Source organism: Microcebus murinus, chromosome 4, assembly GCF_040939455.1.
Source record: "Microcebus murinus isolate Inina chromosome 4, M.murinus_Inina_mat1.0, whole genome shotgun sequence".
Classification (NCBI taxonomy): Eukaryota; Metazoa; Chordata; class Mammalia; order Primates; family Cheirogaleidae; genus Microcebus; species Microcebus murinus.
The window spans coordinates 8,457,625-8,472,540 of NC_134107.1; the positions used below are offsets into that span (position 1 = coordinate 8,457,625).

Consider the following 14,916-nt stretch of genomic DNA (forward strand, 5'->3'; position numbering starts at 1 on the left):
AGCAAGAGCGAGACCCCGTCTCTACTATAAATAGAAAGAAATTAATTGGCCAACTCATATATATAGAAAAAATTAGCCGGGCATGGCGGCGCATGCCTGTAGTCCCAGCTACTGGGGAGGCTGAGACAGGAGGATGGCTTGAGCCCAGGAGTCTGAGGTTGCTGTGAGCTAGGCTGACGCCATGGCACTCACTCTAGCCTGGGCAACAAAGCGAGACTCTGTCTCAAAAAAAAAAGAGATTTGCTCCTACAGCAGCATAGCCCTGCCAACATTTTGATTTCGGCCCAGTGACACTGTTTGCACTTCTGGCTTCCAGAGCTGTGAGAATGCATTTCTGTTAACTTAAGCAACCAAGTGTGTGGTAATTTGTGACAGCAGGCACAGGATTCTACTAGCAGCCACTAATACACAGATGATGAAAAAGTAATAAAAGTAGAAACATTGTATACTTATGAGATTTCAGAAACAAAATTCCAACATGTCACAGGAAAAAAGATTTTAAACACCTGCAAAAATAGTGTATTTAGAACAATTTTTTTTTTTTTTTTTGAGACAGAGTCTCACTTTGTTGCCCAGGCTAGAGTGAGTACCGTGGCATCAGCCTAGCTCACAGCAACCTCAAACTCCTGGGCTCAAGCAATCCTCCTGCCTCAGCCTCCCAAGTAGCTGGGACTACAGGCATGCACCACCATGCCCGGCTAATTTTTTTTTCTATATTAGTTGGCCAATTAATTTCTTTCTATTTATAGTAGAGATGGGGGTCTCGCTCTTGCTCAGGCTGGTCTCGAACTCCTGACTTCGAGCAATCCGCCCGCCTCGGCCTCCCAGAGAGTAGAACAATTTTTAAAAGTCATTTTTCCCCTTCAACTGTAGGTATGAAACAGCTACTGAGTTATTATAGGGATTTTGAAAATAAAGCTGGCTTCTCACTTACACATCTACTTACTCATACACCATGCTAAGCCAGATAACCAAGATCTTCCTTAGAAGTATTATGATTGAACACTTTTACTTTTCAATTTATATAAAAACTTAAAATAAAAACAAACTATTAGATAGAATTTTTCATGTGGCAAAACGTTTTACACAGTGAAATACCCACCACAGGTAAGTTTACAATCACACATGTACAATTCCTACACTGAGTCAACTACTGATCTACAGTCAGAAATGTAATAAATACCTCTCTATCTGCCTCATTACAGAAAATACTGCTTCATTCTTACGTATCCACATTCAATACATATCACTATATAGGATTTTATGTAAGAAATATTTCATGTCTCCAATTGTCTTGGATGTTTCCAATTGTCTTGGATGTCTCCAATCGTCCAAGGTAGTTTGAAAATAAAGGTTAACTGATATGGTTGAGGGGAATTCCACAAAAGAACCCACAAAACAACAGAAAACACCTGCTTCCCCATTTCTCCACATATGATCCACCTGCTTACCTAGTAGGGCCTATAGATAAAAATTAAGGATGATTTGTTTGTTATCGTTTTCTCTAAGACCAAAGAGAATATCACTTTTCTAGAAAAAGATGCCATCTAGTGTCAAATGTCTGTAAGTACAGCCATTACAGCGCCATTCCTTAGTCAGAAGCTACAAACAGATCAAATACTCAATTCTTACCAGGCCAAGATAAGGGTGAGGAAAAACCTCCAAAAGGTGATTGTTGGTCTGAACCTTCAGGGCCATGTCTGAGTCTGCCAGCTGGCGGACTCTGCAGGAGGCAGCCCACACTGTGGTTCAGGATGTGGCTCTGGAGTCAAAGCACCTGGATCCCAGTCCAGCTACTTCTTACTCTCTCGCAGTGTGACCATGCACAAGTCCCATTTAACCTTGTCCACACCACATTAGTAAAATAAAAAGAAAAGAGGGCCTACCTCCTAGGTTTGGCACAAAAATAAGGAAAATTGCTTATAAAATTAAAGTCTCCAACTACTTCCTCTTTTCAAGTAACTAAGGCAAAGGCAAGGAGGACCAGATACATTATTCACAAAACTGTAAACAATAAAGTAAAAAAAATTCCCTTCCATTCCCCATCTGACCATAACTCCCACCAGAAAAATCATATCATCTCGCTTTAATTTTTAAGAAGTATAAATTTTCAAGAGAATGAAAAAAGATGAAAAGGTGTTAATTATAATACAGAACCGAGCATCAGTTTTGCTTCTCCTACTGTTTCTAAAGAGAAGAAATGTGATTCCTGGCAAGTGTATATGATTAAAAATCGTACCAAACTACACCTCATCCACCAACATTCAGAGGGACTACAGATTTGGTTACAATGGAATTTAGTTTGCTGTATACGTGGCACAACATTTTTTTCTTACTGTAACTCCATTTTTAAAAACACCAACAATAAATAGTAACAGCTCCATTCATTTAGTGCTTCCTAATATTCACACTATCACTTAGTTTTCACACACTATAAAAAGTAGGTACTTTTTTTTTGGTTACACAGATAAGAGGTTGGAAATTTCCTCAACTGTGCTCTAGAAAAGATTTCTCTGGTGGAAGACCATGAAATCAGAAGCAGAGAGACCAGTTAGGAAATTAAATGCAACAGTAGCAGTGGATGGGAAAAGAGAAAAGCTTTGGTGTTTAAGACATAGGCATGGCAAAACCTGGTAATAAATCAGGTACGGGTGCTGAGGAAGAGACGAATTCAAGGTAAGTCTGAAATCTCTAGGTGGGGTGAAAGTTTTCGTTTGGGAGGCTGCAAGACTGCCAAAACTATAGGGAAGACAGAGGAATAGGTTTGCAGGAAAGATGAGAAAGTGTGGATCTGAGAAGTTTGGGAAGTGGGGCACTACCCAGGTAAAGCTGTCAAAGAATATTAGAACCCTGAAGAGAAGTAAAGACTGAAGAGATTAACATCAATAAAAGGACTTTACAGCTTACCAAGCACTTCAACATTATCTCAATTCACTGCAAAAAGTCTTAAAAGAAATAGGCTCAGGGAGTTGTGTTACTTACCCAAAGCAATTCACTTCTTCTCACAATATACGGCACCATCAATACATGAAATCAAAATAAAATCTTGAAGTATTCTACCATGGTCAGGTAAATGAAAGGAGAAAGGGGAGGGAACAGAGAAGGAAATAAAAAGATGGCCAAAAGACACACACAGGCACCGTGAGACAGACAACTCTTGCAAAGCAGCAACCCACTTCTAGTGTCTGGGGACATGTGCTGTTGAGTACCAAGCAGTGTCCCAAGCCCAGCTACCTTAATGTCTGCTCAAGACACAAGTGAGGGACTGAATGCTGTGAAATGAGAGACCACCTCCCAGCTCTAGTTTTCTGGGCATTTCACACTAACGCTTTACAATGATCCAAGAATTGTGCTAATCACTTTATGTGCATCATATTATTTCCTCACACCACAGCTCTTTAACAAACATACTACTGCTGTCAACTGTATTTTATAAATGAGAACAAGCCTTTGAGAATTAGGAAAAAATTAAGCCAAAGCCAGGTTGAGTACTGTACACTCTTAACATCACATAAGTAATAAAATCCTGACCCAAACAAATTTTTAAGCACGCTTTGCTCCATATTTCTAGAGTAAGACCATAGAACACAATAATCATGGTTCTTGATTTCTCAGAGCTCACAGTCTGCTGTGGGCAGAGAGACAACCAAGTGCGTAAGTATAAGTTCTGATAAGAGGTACAAGAGAAACTAACAGGATGTTAAGAGAGAAAATAATACAAAAATAGACTTTAGATCTGATGATCAGTGAAATCCCAAATCATAAATACAAAAATGATCGACTTTTGGGGGCCAAAACCCTCCTGATATCCATTTATATCCACCAAACAAATATTTTCTGAGGCAACTGGATTTGTCTAAGGCCTCCAGAACCTCCCTTTTTAAAGGAGTGCGACAGGTTTCCTATGGCTTCTCCAGCCCCAGACTCCACTGGCTGAAGGATCAAGCCCCCCTCTACTTCTCACCTTCCTATGAGCAGACTGGTTTTCTGGCAAAATACATATATATTTTCCCACATGATGCAACATAAGCATTTCCTTGAAAATACTCCTCAGAGATCATTAAAATATATCAGATATTTCAACCCTGTTATATAAATTAGACAAAATGATTCATTCTGTAGACCTAGAATTCACACAATTCAACAAACATTTATCAAGAATCTCTTGGGAGCCAGCAGGCACTGTTCGTGGTGCTGGAATACTGGTCGCGAACAAGGAACACTAGAGGGCGCATGAGAGCGTCTACTTTCAGAACTGCAGGGTTACTATTAAACAGATGAGTGGAGAACCAAAACCAAAGGGCAGCGTGAGGGAAAACCTGGTATCTACAGAACAGGGTAGATGGGCACAAAATAGGAAGCAGAATGACCCTTCGCTGAAGGGGCCATTTGCATAAGGCCTGAGAAGCATCCCCGCTGCCATCAGAGATGTGCTGATCAGGTGTTTCAATAAAGGTGGCACAAGTTAAAATGCAGGTGCCCTGACACCTGTGTTATATGTTATGTTGGTTCACCCTAACTTGTATGACTCAGGACTCACTAGATCAGCAACCCTACAAAGTAGGTGAGGCACGGCTGGGCCTGGTGGCTCACGCCTGTAATCCTAGCACTCTGGGAGGCCGAGGCAGGTGGATTGCTCCAGATTAGGAGTTTGAAACCAGCCTGAGCAAGAGCAAGAGCAAGACCCCGTGTCTACTAAAAATAGAAAGAAATTAATTGGCCAACTAATATATATACAAAAAATTAGCCAGGCATGGTGGCACAAGCCTGTAGTCCCAGCTACTCGGGAGGCTGAGGCAGGAGGATCTCCTGAGCCCAGGAGTTTGAGGTTGCTGTGAGCTAGGCTGACGCCACAGCACTCTAGCCCAGGCAACACAGTGAGACTCTGTCTAAAACAAAAAAAAAAAACAAAGTAGGTAAGGCAGGTTGATGATCACCACAAATAAGGAGGCTAAAGCTCAGAAATGAATTGCTTTCTTGATAGCAAAGTGCTATTAAGTAGTGAGGTTGGGTCTAAAACCCTCACGTTTAAACTGCAGTCTGGTGTTAACTCCAAACTTGAGCCATGTGTGTCACCCATGAATAAAGAGGCTTGTCATTGGCAAATGCTTCCTTGGTCTGTTTACTTTTTTCTTTAGTGTGCTATTATAATACAGAAACTAAGACATTTTGCAGAAATGCACATGGCATATAGGAGCCCCATAGGTTTTAAAAACCAAGCTTTTAGGAATCACTGATACACGCTAGTCTCTCAATTCTAAAACCCAAATGAATGTAAGTCACTTCATCAATTTAATGACATTTCAAAAAAAAAAAAAGATGGCAAAATTACATGAAACATGCAGATGAACTAAGTCGGCCAATTAGAGAGATACCAAAATATGACATAATTCTTAGCAATGAGAAAACAGGACAGCATGTTAAGTGTAAAAGATGAAGTATAATTTAGGATTGGAAATGACTTTAGAGACTAATGTTTAGTCATTTTACAGATGAAGAAACTGAGACGTAGCCCTATCAATGTCTTATGCAAATAGTGACAGAGCAAAGACTAGAACACACATATTGATTATTACTCCAAAGGTCCTTCAACTATTCCCAAAATTATATGTATGTAACAGTCATAATCTTATATACAGCCCTAGAAGGTTGCCTGGTGTTTGAGTTTATCTCATTCAATTACCAGCTATCCCCAAATCAACCCCATGCAAATATAATGGCTCTCTTCCTGCATGTACTTAATATATACATATTAATACCACATAGTCCACAGCATGACACAGTGAAGGGAAGACACACTGTCCCTGTGAAGACTCTTACATTAGAGTGTTCTAGAGCCGACAGAGTCCTGGAACTCCTGCTATAGAGAAGTAAAGCTCATATATGGAACATAGAAACACGAAATAATGGAATCAGTGATTTTTCTAAAAGGATGTGCTCTGTAACCCATGGGAAGGGCATTCTGTGGATAGGGAGCTGCTCAGATGGCACACACACAAATCTCTTTGTCACACAACCCAGCCACATACTCGTGCCCTATAAACCCACAAATTGAAACTCAGGTAAAGAAAAATCAGATTCAATCCCAAACTTTTATGACCCAAGGGAAAAGTTACAAACCAACATCCCTGACCCACAAAACCCCCTGCTCAAAGATATGCAAACACCAGGACACTTCCCTGGAGCAAACCTCCCTCTCCCCCCCACCCATGTTCTGCTATCCCCCACCCACCTCCCACTTCCTCAGGACTGCCCCCTGGTATCTGCTACAAGTATGGAGAGTTCAGAGCAGGAGCAGTTCCATGTGTATTAAAAGGCAGATGAAAATATAGGCAACAGAGCACTTGGAAATGATTTTGAAAGAGTTAGTTATAATGTTCTTTTCAGTCTCAAATTCAGTTTTTTAAAAAAATAATGATGTAACATTAAGTAACATTAGAATGGACATATTTTGAAACAGTAAATACAAACCATTAAGTTTGACAATTTGGAGATAAACACTCTCATCAAGTGCTACTGAGCGAGCCTCCTCTGGCTCTGTACCTGCCCCTGGGCAGCACAGACAATAACTAGACTCAAACTCACAAGAAAGCAGAGGGGATGGGCAAGAAAACCACCCAGCATAATACAAAGCAGTAACTGCTCAGGGAACACAGAGGAGGTATGTAATCTCCTGAGCAGGCCAGCCCCTAAACCTGTGTGTCTAAGGCAGGTTTCACCATGAGGCAACATTCTCACTGGGCCTCCCTGAAGCATGAGCATGTACTGAGAGGAGGAGAGGGGTGCAGGAATGCCCGGCAAGACATGGCCAAAAGGCACCGGTCATGGGGAAGCCAGTGCAGCTAGTTTGAGAAAGGGAGTAGAATGTTTAGAGATTAAAAACTGAAAAGTGGGCTGCAGTTCCCACACTTGCCAGGATTAACGCATTTGTGGACTTCAACCTTGGAATATAGGGAGCTCCAACAGGGACAGGGCCACACCTGTGATTCAAGTTGCCAAACCTTCCAATACACAATGAACTTGTATCTACAGCAAGTGACATTTTATGTATTTCAACACGCACAAATTATCTGAGACTATTTCAGGCAAAAATGATTTTCTCCTCCTCTTTCAAAGTACTTTTTACTGTTAACTGTCAAAAACTACAGGCGTGTTCTCAATATTAAAAACTAAAGGAAAAAAGTTTCAGTTGCTTCTCTGACTATCCTACACAGAGTTCAGACCTAAAAGGCCCCGCTTTACTTTACTTCAAACTCATTTAAATCTAAAAAGGTCCAGGTGAAAAAAAATCACAATCAAATTAACTCACCTGCCCGCAGTTCTAGAGAAAACGTTCCCCCCTCCCCAGCGAATTTCATTTGGCAAATTCTTAAAAATAACTTTAAAGAACACATTTTGACCTCCCCCGTTATTTCTGAAGTTTCAACCCTCAAGAGATCTGAGGTTACAGCTCCAGAACCGGGTCAAACGAACCTATTAAACAGAGACAGCGGATTTCTCAGCGCCCAATTTGTTTCTCCCTCATCCCAGCAAGTTGGGTCGAGCTGTCATTTTGAAAACATGTTCTCTGCCCGTCTTAGAGGTGGGGGCGACACTGCTTCGCACCGCCTGTGCACGTGTGGCAGGCCAACAGCCGCTGCCGGACGAAGGGCGAGCAGACAAGCACAAAGGAGAGGGAAGGCGACGCGGCCGCAGCCGGGCGGCGTCCAGGGCGAGCGGGCTGCAGGACAGCTCGGGGGGGACCCTTGAAGGGAGGCTCAAGCCAAAACAAAAGCAGAAAGTTCAGCGCGGCAGAGGGAGCAGATTGGGCGAGACGGTTCACGGCTGCCCATTGGAGAAGAGGGAAAACAGAGTCCCCCAATCGCGAGCGGCGGGGCTGCTCCCCTCGTGCGGCCGCGGGCCCGGCCCCGACACTGCCCGGCGGCCGCTACCGCTCCCTTCCGGCCGCGGTCACCACTGCAGGCCCGGCCCGCACCGGCCCCGCACCGCGGCCCAGCCCGGCCCGGCCCCGGCCCCGCCCCCGCGCCGGCCGCCCGGCCCCGCCGCCCCGGCCTCCGCCTGCCCCGGCCCCGGCGGCCCCGCTCCGGCCCGGCCGCGGCCCCGCACGCCCCCGGGGCCCGAAGCCGCCCCCCGCACTCCCAGCGCCCGCCCCTCCCCCGACTCACCGCCGGCGCGGCCCGGCTCCTTCTCGGGGCGCGCCCGGGGCCCCGCTGCCCGGCCGCTGCGATGGGGGGGCCCGCGCCGCCGCGCCACACTGTTCCGGCCCCCAACAAAATTAATCACCAAAAAATAATTCCAGAGAAAAATGGAGAGTAAAATCCAAGATGGCGGTGGGGGCCGCAGCACCGCCCGCTCCATCCGCTGTCGGCAAAAATAAGTCCCAGCTGCGGCCGCGGCCCCCACCCCCACCCGGCGGTCGCTGCGGCCGCCGGCGCCCCCCGCGCCCGCGCCCCCAGCCCCGGCCCGCCGCGCTCGGGCGCCCCCGTCCCGCCGCCCCTGGGCCTCACCTTCGCCTCACACACGGCCGCGAGGTCCGAAAAGCGTCCGCGGATTCAGAGCTCTACGTCCCGGGTGCTCGCGCCGCGCGGTGCCGCCTCGGTCCCGGGCGTCCTCACCTCATAGCCCGGGAGCCTCGCCGGCCGCACCGCAGACCCGCCGCCGCCCCCGGTGAGCCACCTGGACACCGCCCGGGATCGGTGGAAGGATACGAAAAGGAGTCCCGCGGACACCCGACGGCGGAGGGACACCACGTTCGCGGCCGCCCGGGGCGTGCGCGCGCCCCCCGCCTGGCGCCGGCCGCCTCGGTAGCTTCGACGGGATTCTTTGGGGGGAGGAGAAGAAACGCGAGAGGGAAATAAGTTCCCCCACCGGGTGCTCCCGACGGCGGAGGGACAAAGCGATTTTGGAGAGGAGCAGAGTCGTTGCCGTCGCTTCACCTCGCGGCGGAGGGATCCGCGGCCGGTCCAGTCGGCGGTCAGGAATCCCTCCGCCTCGCTGCCCTTTAAATCGCGGCTGGAGGCGGCGTCGCCGCGCGCCTCGCGGGCGCCACCTAGCTCCCGGGCCGCGGTGGCGTTCGCGTCCCAGCGGGGCCCCGGCGGGCGGCCCCCGGCCTCGGGCCCTCGCACCGTAGCCCCTACCAGGGACAGCTCCCGAGCCCGGGGGGCCGCCGGGGCGACGGGGATGCGCCTCGCCCAGCGCGCCTCCCGGTCGCGCCGGGGGAGGCGGCCCCAGGAAGGGAGGCTCTTTGTTGTGGAAAGGGTGTCGCTGGGAGCAGATACACCCGAGCCCGTGTGGGCAGCCCGGGCCGCCGCACGCAGGGCGAGGGAGGCGGGGGCGAGCGTGCGCCGCCGGCCGTTCCTCGGCGCCGACCGCGGGCCAGGCTTCCCCGGCGCGCCACGGCGCCTCTTCCCTCTGGCTGGGCCTCGGCCCCGACGTGCGTCCGCGGGGCGCTCGGGCAGGGGGGCGCGGGGCGGGAGGTTGCAGCCTGCGGAGAGGACTGCACGCCGCTGAGGAGAGTAGCTCGTATCCGGCCCTTAGCAGGCGCTGGCTCGGCCCTGACGCGCTCTCACTCCCCAAGCACCCCCCACAGGGGGCCCCGTCGTGGCTCCCGGTTTACACGTAGGGAAACTGAGGCACAGAGAGACTTAGGGAACCTCTGTGACAGCTAGTCAGGGCTTGAGCCAGACCCTTATCCAGCACTCTGGTGAAAAATGCGGACTGCAAGTACATAAGTAGTGTGCTAAGGACGCCAAGGAGAGGTTGAGGTTGCCGCAGGCGCTTAGACGTGCCACGCGGTGCCTGAAGGCATGCCAGAGGAAGCAGAGAGACCTGGAAGTAGAGACCTGGAGGGTGAATTGGGTATGTTAGGACGCGTAGGGACGGTGGGGCCAGCAAGCTCCAGGCCCTGGGGTGCTGGGGGCAGGCAGGACCGACAGACGACTTCCGGGCAGAGTCCCAGCCTGCCTGGCTCGGCTGTGTCCCCTGCATCGCCGGGACCTGGCACAGAGTGGGGCCTCCACAGAGGGTGATTTAAGGGAGGGTGTGGACGACCACCGCAGGGACTGTCCTGAAGTCCAACTAACACCAGCACAGAATGCTTACTTCATTTCCTCTCCCTCTTGACCTTGAGTGGCAGGCGTGATGTTTGTGACCCCCTTCCGCAGACGGGAAACTGAGGCACAGTGGCTTGCTGAGGGCATATATGGCTGACAGAGGCAGAGGGAGGTCTAGATCTGGAAAGCAGAGCTCCTCTCACCGCCCTCACTGTCCATCTGTCTTCCCCCCCTGTAGGCTGGTGTGGGCAGGGGGCGCAGCCTGGCCACCCTGGGTAACGCAGACCACATTGCTCTGTGCTTCCTGCCCTTTCACTCTAAAAGCAGCATGCTCCCTGGCATGAGAAGCCACCCTGCCACATTCCTCTTTGCAGACACAACTAACAAATGGCTGCTTGGTACTCATTAGTTTCTGGTTTATCACTAATCTTGCCAAAAAATTTTCATGGCGGTTGGCTCCAAATACTCCACTTGCATCCCAGAAACGCCGAGACTACCTTAGCCGCCCCCAGTGCTGAGTGCTGGCTGATGTGAGCACAGGAGGGAAGCACCATCTCCCCCCAGGGGGCAGCCATGGCCCTAAGTCACCCTTCCAACCTTCCAGGGTCTTGGTATTCAGGCCCCAAATCCAGCTATACCTGATTAGCCCTTCACAACCCCAAATGTCAGAGTCTTTCCCACTCCGAGCTTTCCAGAATCCATTCAGCACAGCCATTCTCCCCACAGACCCCCCCAGACTGAGACCCAAAGCCCCACTTCTGTAAAGCCCCCTACTCCCAAGATGCTGGCACCTCAGTTTATTTACTGTCCAGTGCCAGGCCACATGTTCTGGCATTGCCTTGCAAGGGGGTGGGCTGAGCCCATGGCCTGGCAGGGATAAAGATGAGCAAACCCAAAGGCAGCCTCCTCTCAGGCTCCCTGGTTCTGCCTCCGTCCCTCCCCCAGCCCCTGCAGGGCTGGCTGCCGCTCCTGCCCCAGCAAGAGGCCCTGCCTGCGGAGACTTCCCCAAGGGAGAGAGGCCAGTTGGAGGCCTCCTCCTGCCAGCTGGCAGGGGAGGGGGAGGGGACAGGAAGTCGGTGGCCAGGCACCTGCCTAGTCCCCATGTGACAGGAGCCATTGACGTTGGCACCGTGAGGCTTCAGGATGCCCTGAAGTGGAAGAGTGGAGCCACAGAGGCCAGGGGCCCCACCAGCCTGGCCGGGGGAGAGGGATTAGCAACTGTAAAGAAACACTGAGTCAGCGGAGGGGGCCCGACCAGCCCTGGAGTACCGCGAGGCTGGCCAGCAGCGTCAGCCCGGCCGGGGCTGGCCTGGTACAGCACCCTTGCTGGACACTGACTGAGACCACAGAGTCTTTTCTGGTCTCACCAGCAGGGCCAGGCCTGGTGTGTCCAGGGGCACTCCAGGGACCCAGCCTGGTGCCACCGACCCTGCTTTGCTCTTCAGTTCCCCTTCTTCCAGTGCCAGGTTCCCTCAGCGACTGTCTGGCAGGGGTTTGCTTGCTTGTGCTTACTGGGAGGGCCCACAGGTCACACTGACCCCAGCATTCCAGGTTGGCGGCAGGTTGCTTCTTGTAAAGTGATACGTTGGCTTTCAGGTTCTGCACACTCCTGCCCGGAAGGTAGGACCGCTCTGATGGGAGCAGGTCTCTAAAACCAGTGGATCAAGGGGACGCATACCCAGCCCATCCCAGTGACCCCTCTGGGCTGGCTGGCTTTTTGGCCCTCTGCCTGAGCACCACTGGCCTGAGCACCCTATACCGTTCTTGGCTTCCATCTGCTCCCCCACTGCTGCCTTCCTTCAATAGAGATGTTTAATAAACAGCCTCCGAAAGGTCAGGTGACATGCCCGAAGTCCCCCAGTCAACAGCAGCAGGACTTTACAGCAGCTGCTAACAGGGGTTGGCATGAGTCTGATCTGGGTTTGAATCGCAGCTCTGCAGCTTGCCAGGCATGTGATTTGGGACAAACGATGTAGTCTATCCGCTTGCCAAGCCCTCAACTGTAAAAAGGTGCCAGTCCTTGGACCTACCGAAGTAAGCTCATCCACAGCTTTAAAATTGTTTATATACTTAGGGTGCTCAAATTTCTATCCCCAGCCTGGACTTCTTTGAACTTCAGACACCGCCACTGCACTGTTTAACAGGCATTGCAAAAATACAACGCAGCTGAGATTGGGTACACACACCAACAAAAGCAAAACCCCCTCCTCCGGCACACTGCCCCTTCTCAGACAAACATTCTTCCATTGCTCAGACGCAATGCTTAGTTTTCATTCTCTCTTAGGGCTTTCGGCTTTTTTGTTTGTTTGTTTGTTTGTTATCCTTAACACATGCCACAGTCTGACATCCTATTTACTTATTCATTGTGTCTGTCCCAGTCTCTCCCTTGTGGGCTGTACCCTTCTGGAGGGCAGGGGGCTCTGTCTGTTCTGTGGCCCTCTGGAACAGCCCCTGGGGCAGCTGTGAAGAGGCTCCACCTGCTTTTGTCGAAGGATGGGAGGGAAGGAGGAGGAGAGGGAGGATAGGGCTAACCTTCCAGGATTGCTACAAGGATAAAAGGAGGTGTAAGTTATCGTCGACGATAGTCACTTTATTGTGCTATTAAATATTGTTCATTCTAGCTAACTATATTTTTGCACCCATTCACCATCCCTACTTTATCTCCCCACCACTACCATTCCCAGCCCCTGGTAACCATCATTCTACTCTGTTTCTACGAGATTGATTTTTTTAATATTTACCTACCACATACGCATGAGAACATGTGAGATATATCTTTCTGAGCTTGGCTTATTTCATTTAACATAATATTCTCCAGTTTCATCCATGTTGTTGCAAATGGCAGGATTTCATTCTTTTTTATGGCTGTATAATATTCCATTGTGTATACGTACCACAGTTTCTTTACAATTCATCCATTGATGGACACAAGTTGATTCCAAATCTTGGCTATTCTGAATAGTGCAATAACATGGGAGTGCAGATATCTTTCCAATATACTGATTTCCTTTCTTTTGGATATATGCCTAGCACTGGGATTGCTGGGTCATATGGTAGTTCTATTTTTAGTTTTTTGAGGAACCACCATAGTGGTTGTATTAATTTACATTCCCATTAACAGTGTATGAGGGTTCCCCTTTCTCAACATTCACACCAGCATTTGTTATTGCCTTTTTATAAAAGCCCTTTTAAATAGGGTGAGATATCTCATTATAGTTTTGATTCACATTTCTCTAGTGACTAATGATATTGAGCATATTTTCGTATACCTGTTGGCCATTTGTAGGTCTTCTTTTGAGAAATGTCTGTTCAGATCTTTTGCCCATTTCCTAATTGGATTGTTTGCTTTTTTTTTTTCCTGTTGAGTTGTTGGAGCATCTCATATATTGTAGTTATTAATCCCTTGTCAGATGAGTAGTTTGCGAATATTTTCTCCTCTTTTGTGGGTTGTCTCTTCCCTTTGTTGACGATTTCCTTCGCTGTGCAGAAGCTTCCTAGCTTGCTGTGATCCCATCTGTCCAATTTTGCTCTAGCTCCTGTGCTTTGGGGGTCTTACTCAAGACGTCCTTGCCCAGACCAAGGTCCTGAACGTTTCCCCGTATAAGTTATGGTATATTTTAAAGAGAGTGGGAGTGGAATGTTCCCAACACAAAGAAGTGATAAATGCTTGAGGCGATAATACCCCAGTTGCCCTGATGTGATTGATGTACACGTATCAAAACATCACATATATACAGCTATCATGTATATCACATATATACAGCTATCATGTACACATAATGATTAAAAATAAAAAAATTTTTGGAGCCCGGGTGACTAGGAGATGGTGGAGGCACCGAGTGTGTCGCTTGCGCTGCCCTGTCCCTTGCCCTGTCCCTCGCCCCTGCACTTCATCATTTTTCCTCGGGACCCAGAAGGGGGAATTAGTGCTGTTTCTTTCGTGTCCACCTCTCGGGTGCTCAGGCTTTGGGGGTGGAGGAAGGAGAGGATCCACGGGGGCGCCGGGCGGGGGCCACGCCGCAGCCCGGTTTGGGGCTCACAGCCGTCTCCCTACAGGGGCTCCGGGAGAATGCATCAGCCCAGGGCCCGGCTTAACTCGCACCGGTGTTTGTCGCTACCCTGCAATTCCGTGAGGCTCCTCCGTCCGGGAGCAGTGAAACACCTCGATGTGTCTAGAAATGGCGGGGCAGAGTGATCGCATGGCATCTCCTCCTGGTTTTTTACACAAGAGGGCCCCATCAGCTCTTCCCCTGACCTGGTGTATTATGCTTCTCGGGAGAGAGCAGATAGCAGGATATTAAGGTGAGGAACGAGGAATGAGGAACAGCTGAAGGGAAGGGGCACGCTCAGCCGAAGTTTGGTGTTGTGTTAACTGCTTGGCGTTAGGAAAATTTTCCTTACCCCTGCACTTACCTATTCCTCACCGATTGCTGTGTCCAACATGTTTATGTAGAGATGTGAATGCAAAGTCTTAAAGATAGTGTACACAGTGTTCTCAGAACTGTAACTGGGCCACCTATTGAGATCCTGTAGTAATTCAGTAGGTTTTTGTTTGTTTGGTTTTTTTTTTTTTTTTGAGACAGAGTCTCACTCTGTTGCCCAGGCTAGAGTGCCGTGGCGTCAGCCTAGCTCACAGCAGCCTCAAACTCCTGGGCTCAAGCAATCCTCCTGCCTCAGCCTCCCGAGTAGCTGATTCAGTAGGTTTTGTCGAAGCTATGTCACACCCATCTCTCTCTCCATGACAGGACCACTTTGTCCCCTTATGCTGTGCCATTCCGCTGCTTAAAGTTGATGTTGCAGAGACGCTGCCCACCGTGTTCTGAGTTGTTTCACATGAGCAGGAGATGCTTAGGCCTGCAAAGCC

General features: G+C 49.4%; 1 protein-coding gene across 5 annotated transcripts in view; it reads right to left on the minus strand.

The window, feature by feature from the left end:
• KMT5B (lysine methyltransferase 5B) overlaps window positions 1-8,728 on the minus strand; it is a 53,517-nt gene extending 44,789 nt beyond the window's left edge. For 2 of the 5 annotated variants that reach the window (XM_020286461.2, XM_076001689.1), the window contains exon 1: window positions 8,166-8,356. The gene's annotated coding sequence lies outside the window, so the exon portion shown is untranslated. Of the gene's footprint in view, window positions 1-8,165; window positions 8,357-8,507 lie in introns of those variants that run through there. The other 3 variants (XM_012757616.3, XM_012757614.3, XM_012757621.3) reach the window with 3 other exon arrangements.
• Window positions 8,729-14,916: the final 6,188 nt, after the last annotated feature.